The sequence below is a fragment of the Crocodylus siamensis genome, chromosome 10 (assembly GCF_052110815.1).
Source record: "Crocodylus siamensis isolate JL-2025a chromosome 10, ASM5211081v1, whole genome shotgun sequence".
In the NCBI taxonomy this organism is placed as follows: domain Eukaryota; kingdom Metazoa; phylum Chordata; order Crocodylia; family Crocodylidae; genus Crocodylus; species Crocodylus siamensis.
The window spans coordinates 20,677,634-20,685,601 of record NC_143404.1 but is presented as its reverse complement, the minus strand read 5'-3'; positions in this window follow the sequence as shown (position 1 = coordinate 20,685,601).

The window sequence follows — 7,968 nt, the reverse complement described above, 5'->3', positions numbered from 1 at the left end:
ACTAAGATTTAGAAAAATCTTTTGCTATAGGGACTAAAAGCTTTTGTTGTAAAAACAAAACAAAACAGGTTATTTAGTAAAGGTTGTCACACCATCTGCATTAACTCCCGATAGCTAGGGTTACCTTTAATTTAGATGGAAGAACAACACTGAATGTACTCTATGCAGACTGACATGTTTTCACTAGTTGTCTTTTTTCTTCTTTAAAGATGCAGTGAGAAATAATGAGTGTTGTAGGTGAAACTTAGTATGTGAGTTGTTATACTGGCAGATTTTTAGAGCCAGGTCAGGGGATGACATCTTGTGCGTGTCAAAAGAACAGACCGTTTCATTTTGACAAGTCTATTTGGGAAGTGTGGTGTTTCCTTTCCTGAACTGTATGAAGCACAGAGAGCGACTGGGTGGGAGACACGCACATTCAGTGACCATTTCCGAAAGAAACATACATGCTAATGAACCATACCAGAACCACCCACTCTTAGAGTTTCAAAGAGTTAACCCAGAACATTAGATGCATTTTTAAGTTTCTTTCCCATCCATCCCCACTGTGCTGTCCAAGAAAACACTCAGACAAGGGGTCTGACAGGTTTGCTTTATTCCAGGTCTAAGTTGGAACTGATCCACATTGTATATGAGGAACCTCTGCACTCACCAGCTGCCTCTCGTGAGAACCTCTTAAAGATGTCATGCTCCACACTTCCCAGGCACATTAGTCCTTGCGGTAGGAATCGCTGTGCATCCTACCACAGTTACAACCATATAGGAGAGAGCTGGCAAGTGGCTTAAGTGACCTTACTCAGGCCACTTCAACTTGCCACCTCACTTCTACTGAATTTTGGTTCTGTCCAACAACCCAGGGCATGAAGAAAAGTTGAGTATAGTAGTATCAGACTTAATTGTTTTGGTTCAAACCGGTTTATGCACTGTCTGTCCCAGACCACAGAGACTCTTGATTGCAGCTTAGCACTTCTATTGGAATGCAGCATGGAGGGTAAGAAAACAGAGATGGGTATAAAGCAGGGAGCAGGGCTGGGAAGCGGATAACCCTGATGGCTTCCCTAAGTTCTGACCCTGCAACGTGATGAGCACCCTCAACTGGTGCTGATATGAGTGGGAGCTGATGTTGCTTAGCACTTGATAGGACTTTGCCCTAGCCTACACATCTATCCCCATTCCCACTGCGTAGTCCAGATCCTGACCCCAATATTCAGCCTATCTCCCACACCCCCTCCCTTTCCCCACAAAAGGACTTTAATATTTACTTTATAGATTTTTATTTATGCATTTATCCACTTAAAAATGAAAGAAACATATATGAAAAAATGATTACTGCTTACATGGAGCAGTACTATTAGCAAAGCATTTAATGTATAGTGGCTATCTTGAATGTGCTGTAACAGCTGGAAATAAAGAAAAAGTCAGAACAGCCCAGTCAGCTACCTCCCTACAGACCACCCCATCCGGACCATCTCTGCTTGGAAGCACAAGGGATTTTCACTGCTGATAAATTGGTTGTTGGATGAGCTTGCTCTTTCACTCTTAAAACCTCTCTTTCTACAGAGTGCTCAGTTACACCAGACCTGCACCACTAAGAGTGATGCTTTATATATTATTTACCATTCCTGGTTCAGTATTACTCTTTGTTAGTGCACCTTCAATCAATACATTTTACAGCTGTCATCTTAGCACAGGCAATACAGTATAGTTTAAAAAGCCTAGCTTAGGCCTGGTCTACACTATGAAGTTTTATTGTCAGCGTGCTCATGTATAAATTTGGTGCAAACCAGGAAAACACAGCCTGTTTGTAGCCAAGTAATACCACTCCCTGGAAGGCACAATACAGCCATTGACTCAAAGCCAGTGTAGTCACTGGATTACAAGTCTCAGCACTAATAACAGTTCTCCAGCCACAATCCTACAATACCCATTCCCACAATAGTAACAACTTCAATCACAGTGTTGAAGAGATCTATCCATGTGGTTACAGTGACTAGAAAAAGCCTCCTCTCCTATTTTGGAAATGCTTATGGCCCTGCTTGTTCTTCTCTACAAGCAGATGGATGTGGCTTCATGTTGAGGAAGAGTGTCACCTGCATCCTATGTGTCTGTTTGGAACAGGAAAGAAATCCTGGATGTGTTTGACCTGTGGGGAGAGAAGGCTGTGGGAGAATCGCAGGAACAGGAATATGAGGACATTGCAAGAGGAGGCAAACCAAGGGCTATAAAAGGCAAAAGAAGCAAAGTGGGGCCTGCTAAATGGCAAGGGTAGAGAACAAAATCTTGAGCTAGCGCAGGGACTTTCCCTTTTCCAAAGAGCTACACTTTATACAAGATGGTGTCTTCACCTGTACCCAGCTCTTACTATGAGCACCTTGGGTAAACTATTGGAAGTGAACCTGAAGAGCACCACAAAGAATAGGAGAAGGAGAACATCATTGATAATGACACCCCCGCCCCAATCCGCCAGTGGAAGATTAGTAGGGACCTATCAAAATCACAAGTTTGTGGATGTTGCAGAAATCATGAAATTTGGCATTGCCTGCAGAAGTAGGCAATGTCTGCAAAATCCACAAAACTTACTGAAAATAAAATGTTTCTCCCCAGAGGGAGCCAACAATCCTCACAGTGGTGCAGCCTGACTTTTCAACTCACTGGGAAGGAAGGACAGCCCGCATAAAGGAGAGCCCAAAATAGCTGCCACTCCAACCCCTCGCCACTGACTGGTTGAGAGGGCTACCTGTTGTGTGGCCCTGCCCCTCTCCGCCAATCAGTGGCAAGGGGCGGGGACGTATGATGGACAACCCTCACAACCAATCAGAGGTGAAGGACGGGACTCCCAGTGGAGAACATGATCAGCCCATGAAAATGGCAACTAGACTTGCAACCTCCCAAGTGCCAACCACCTCCTCAAGTTAGGTAGACCCAGTGCTGTAGCAATGAAGTTTGGTGCCCGGGGCAAAGCCCACAGCAGCAGCCTGCTGCACCCCCTCCCATGATTGCCCAGGAGAGCACAAAGCAGTGAGAGCTGCCCTTCCCCTGTCCCCGTGCCTCCCCAAATGAGCTGCTTGCGACTTTGTCCTGTGCCTTGCCCCAGCTGGGCAGGGCCTACTGGCGCCCTTTGCTTCAGCCCCTGTGGCGGTCGCCCCATTTGCCCCTCCCTTGCTACGACACTGTGTAGACCCCTAAAGCTTAGGTCTCTCAAAAGCAGAACTGGAACCATAATGAACCCTGGGAAAAGAGGAAGGGGGAAAGGGTTGAGTAAATATAACACTGTATTTTTTCCTACACATGTTTTTTTCTTCATGTTGGTGGGCTAATCCCCATCCCTTTCTTTAATTAATTCCCCATTTCATGTGGTCTGGAACAGAGGAGTTAACTTTTGAAATAGCTGTTTTATTTTATAGCCATCTACTGGTAATAAAAAAGATTAGAGACATTAAGAGTATTTTGAGATTGTAAAACCGTCACCATATCAGAAATTTCATTGTGAACAAAAAGACAAACAACAACCAGCCCACTGAACTGCATGCCTGGCCAAAGCAGAATAAAATTCACAAACACATAAACCACACCTTGCCAGCCACTGAAAGCACCTTTAGTCAAAGGTCCTGTATTTGAGAGAGCAACTTTTTATTTTTAGAGAGAACTTGGCAAACTAGTAGGCAGTGTCTTAAGCTAATCATGCTTATACATGGACAGGGATATAGAAAAGGTGCTGAGATCATATTTCTGACTCATGGGCCCAGCTTTTTCAGCTTATGATGCCAAGAGATAAAGGCAACCTTTTTCCTTACAAAGTATTGTGCTGACCTATAAGATAGATGTTCCTTTAATGCCCAGAAAGAAGTTCTACAAGATTTTCTAGAAGATGCTATTTGATCCTTTCTCTGAGACTTCTGAGAGTCACAGCTTTGTTTCTTCACCAGGAAACAGGGATTTTTGCTGGAAGTCCAGCCAGGAAGCAAACAGGCCAAGCCTGAGCTCCCTACAATATGTATACTTTCTGGGGCTTGGTCGCCTTCAGATGTTCTATATCAGCCATAACCGTTGCATGAAATAATTCTTCAACATTTACTGCACTGTTTCTGTACTCATAACCTAATGAAGAGACCTCTCCCCCTCCAGCAGCTTACTTAACTTTTATAGTAATGGACTCAAAGGAGACCTATGCAATTCAGCATGCTTACAGCTGCAGAGTAGCCCCAAAGCAAATGGTTCAGAAAGATGTCTGACCCTCTGCTTATTACTGTAACAGGGAACACTATCCCTGTTACCAAAAGACAGGTTAGTCCCTTTAAGACCAGAACTTTCCGGGCACAGCCTGCTGGCAGGGAAAGGATTAAAAGCTGAGTCTGGCCAGCTAGTCAGGTGACTGGAAGGGGCAGGCCAGAACTATAAAAACCCTGGGTTTGGTGGCAGTAGAGGGGCAGTGGCTGAAGGAGAAAGAAGTTGTGTGTTGTAGCTCCCCAGAGAGGGTTGGCTGCTGGTCTGACTGCTGTAAGGAGGGAACTGCTGCTGCTCCTCTGAGAAGTGGTGGCAGTGCCACTGGGAGGAGCATTACAGGCAGCGGGGAAGGAGAAGCACCAAGCCACAAAGAAAATGTAAGCTGGCATGGCTGCCTTCTTCAATTTCTACTTTTTTTGTTATGGTTAGAACTCAGTAATTCTCTCTCTCTCCACACACACACGCTTTGGTTGACTGATAAACTGATGGTTTGTGGAGGAGGCCTCATTAGCGCCTTAGGCACAGTCATAAATGGCCAAGGTGGCCTGGTGCAGCAGGTGTGCAGTTGTATGCTTTTGGGCTGGGGCAGTGGTGGCTTGAGACCACTGCCTAGCTTTGAACTTGTGGCCCCCTGGATGTGGGGCCAGTGGATGTGCCTGTAGACCAGAGAGTCAAGGCTTCATATTAGGGGCAAAAAGGAGGAGGGCCACAAGCCCCAAGATCAAGGAGCTAGAGCCTTGGAGTCAAACCCTACCTAGTGGGTTTAGACTGGGAGGCCTAGCTAGAGAAAGACAGGGGTCAAGGCCCGTGGTGCCTGAGAACCCCAACATAAAAATACAATAGACAGCCTCCCACTTACAAGAACATCTGTATAAAATTTCCATCAAGACATGGCAGGCGAGTAAAAGTGGGACATGAGAAACATTAAGGGACTTCAAGGGCGCCCCTCATAGGTTACAAATAGCAAACAAAAGATGCAGGTGGGGAGGGCAACCTGTTACACTACCCAACAGACCTTTATAGGAAAAACATTTGGGGATTTTTCATGCTTCTCTATCAGTGTCCTCAGCTGGCATGTCTTTTGAGAGGTACAACTTCCAGAACAACTGAAAGACTGACCCTGATCAGAAATGAAAGATGTACACAAGAACCAATATATTTACAGTGATTCTCTTTTCCACAGGGGCTGCTGATCTTTTGGCCTAGAGACTTGATACTAGAGAGATTAGGAAGATTAAGTTTAGAAAGGCAATATATTGCTTGGGAAAAGAGAAAGGCAGGGAAAATCCTGGAAAAAGTGACCAATCATGGGCCTCCCTAGGCAACAAACTCAGATATTTACCCTCCATATCAATTGAAAACAATTACAACTATAGGCATGGACAGAAGTGCAGCTCCCAGATCTAACTCATGGCACTTCACAGAAAACACCTCATCCAGGGAAAGAGGCTGCATCTCTGCAGCCTCTTTCCCTAGCTCTGCTCCCTCTCTGCTCCCAGCTCCCATGACTCAGGATGGGGAGAAGGCAGGGGAGGGAGGTCCGTTCTTGAGTTTCCACAACCATGCTGGACTGGGGGTGGGGATTGGAGCCCTCCACCTTGAGCAGGCTCTAATGCACCCGTCCCACACTCTAGCACTAGCTGGGAAACCCGCAGAACAAGCTTCCTCTGTTTTCTCCCCCTCTCGCCCCCAATTCTGAAAACAGTGCTGAAAGTAGTGCTCAGTTGTCAGCTGAGCCCTGTTCCTGGCAAATGCAGGCATAAATTACTAAGGAATCTCCATTTTTGAGCACCTTCATCTGAACCCTCATGTAACGAGGGTTCAGATTTTTGTAGGATCAGGCCATTTCAGTGCGGTCGGCAGCTGTGCATTTGTATTTGGTGATGGCTGTCGAGTACTTTCAGGGGCCAGATAGGGTGAAAACTGTCATTTCTATCTGCACCTATATGACTATCTACATGCAAGTTTTGAGCAATACAGGATCCACAGACAGCTCCCACAGTTCAATAATGCTTTCCAAAATGACAGAAAAATGTCTGTAATGTTTTACCAAAATATTTATAGTGCACTATCAATGTTTTTAGCAGACTGAAAAACTTATTTCAATGGTTTAGCTTATTAATATGTTGTAAGATTCTCTATGTTGTTTGCATTGGGTAATTCACCTCTATTTTCTTTCTTGATGCACACTCTAAAAATACTTAAGATACAGAATGCATTTATTGTGAAGTGCTACATACCAAACAGCCTTCCCCTTGTAAAAACTTACAACAGTAACTTATTTATCATTATTGCTTAACATTACTAGACTCCCAAGTCATCCAATGCTCCCCTTTTGTCACAAATTTATTAATTAAGCATCTCTCTCTTGAAATTCACCCCTCTGAAGAGAGCTTGTACAAGGTCTAGCCATCATTTTATTCTTAGGTATCCATAGTCCCAAAGTAAAGAGTGATATGATATCTTGAGATGATGCACCCATTGGCAGTGTATCAGTGGTGTAATGGAGAAATGAAACAGCCCTGAAGAAATTATCTCAATGCATTATTATGCAATAAGTTTAAGAGCTACAAGGCAGTCACAAGGGCTAGGCACAGAAATTTATATATAAACTGATATAAGCGAACAGAAACCGGTTCAAGTCTTGAACACAACAGAAGTTCAGTGCACATAAACCTCTTTCAAAATGGCCAAAACCAGTTTAAAATAAACCTGGATGGATGTAGTACCAGCCTTAACTGATTTAAGTTAAATCAGTTTACTGAACTTCAGTCCCAGATCCCCTCCAGATTCAAAGTAACTCACAGTCCCCCCAGAATCCCAGGATGCTGTGTACCTCTCCCACAACTCCTACCCCCTTGTTGGGTGCCTGGCCTATCCTTGACCTAAGTTATCTACCTCAGCTGAGCGGGGAGGTGTGCTCTAGTGCCCGCCAGCTTCTGGTTTGGGCCACTACAAGTATGTGGCTACATTTCTGGAATCAAAAGGGAATGTCTGTTTACTTGCTCATTGGTTCAATCTCTGCAGCTTAGACTAACCTGAAAAGACTGAATTCATTCAGCCTCAGGATTTTTGACTGTCTATACATAGCCAAGAGGGCACAATACTCCAGCTATTCTTGGCTAATTCAGCAAACTGTGTAAGACTATTCAAAGATGGTAGCTGGATAAGACCTTCGAGTTGCTCTAAATTGCTGGTGTCTCGGATTTTATTCTTCATTATTTTATTCTTCATTATTTTATTCTTCATTATTTTATTCTTCATTATTTTATTCTTCATTATTTTATTCTTCATTATTTTATTCTTCATTAATTTTTAAAGCCAGACACTTTTGGGTCCACAGAAATGGTGAAATCAAATGGCTCTGTTTTTTCATAACTCTGGAAAATGATTCTTCCTAAAAACTGTGCAAAAGATTGTACTGTGCCAGATGTATCTTCCTCCAGGGTGACTCCCACTTCTGTACATACCTAGGTAAATTTTGCGCAGCAAAATGAAATTGGCAGGGCTGCAGTACTTCAACGTGTGCCTACACTATAGCATAGGAACTGAAGCAAGCTTTAGGATATTTTTGGTAACTTTCAGGTGCCTAGGGCTATTCAGAGTCCTATATACTGTGCTAGCCTTGTCTATATTCATACTTGCTTTAGTTAAGCTAGAGGTGTGATATATTTTTTTTTAAAACTGGCAAAGAAAGAACATAATATGGATACTCTTCAATTTATCTCTGACTTGTATCACAAC